A 795-nucleotide genomic window follows, 5' to 3' on the forward strand; every position below is an offset into this window, starting at 1 on the left:
AGCGTTCCTAGTTGGTGGGAAATATTTTCGCAAAAACTTTTCCGCCATATTACTCCAWGAAGGCACAGAMCCCRGAGTYAATGAATTRAACCATGCCTTWGCCYRATCCYTYAGAGAAAATGGGAATAAAGTGAGTCTCAGAGCGTCATTAGACACTCCCGGGATCAGGAAAGCATCAGTAATTTCCATAAAGGATTTCAAATGTGAGTGTGGGTCCTCCGAAGGTAATCCGGCAAATTGTCCGTTTGTTTGCAGCATGTGAAACATTATCGGTTTTAGTTCAAAATGAAGAGCGGTCATATGCGGCCTAACTATCCCGGAATTTAATTGCTCAAAATCCGGAATGGCATAGTCCATGATCCTTCCATTTTTGGAATTTGCCAAATTAATAATATTCGGAGTTTGCTCTCTTGGTTGTTCATTATTCTCCGACTCCGTTTCCTCATTATGATTATTATGGTGGTGGTGTTCTTGCTGAAAATTCGGAAAAGGTGGTATTGTCCCAAAGGCAGGCGGTTGGTTTTCTAAATGTGGAATCCTAGGGATGACTGGGGGAGGTAACTCCATGTTAGGAGAGAGTAGAGTAAAAAATGCTCTTTGAGCTCTCCGTCTTTGGCGAAACGTTCTCTCAATATCTGGATCCAAGTCAAAAATTTCCCCGCGAGGTCTCCGTGACATACACCATTTTTGAAAACAATTTTTAAAAACGGGACGAGAAAAATCAAATCTTTTACTTTACTAAAAAGAAAACTTTTAACTAACTAATCCCCGGCAGCGGCGCCAAAAACTTGATGG

This window comes from Cynara cardunculus, assembly GCF_001531365.2.
Source record: "Cynara cardunculus var. scolymus isolate 2C chromosome LG 13, CcrdV1, whole genome shotgun sequence".
Taxonomy (NCBI): Eukaryota; Viridiplantae; Streptophyta; class Magnoliopsida; order Asterales; family Asteraceae; genus Cynara; species Cynara cardunculus.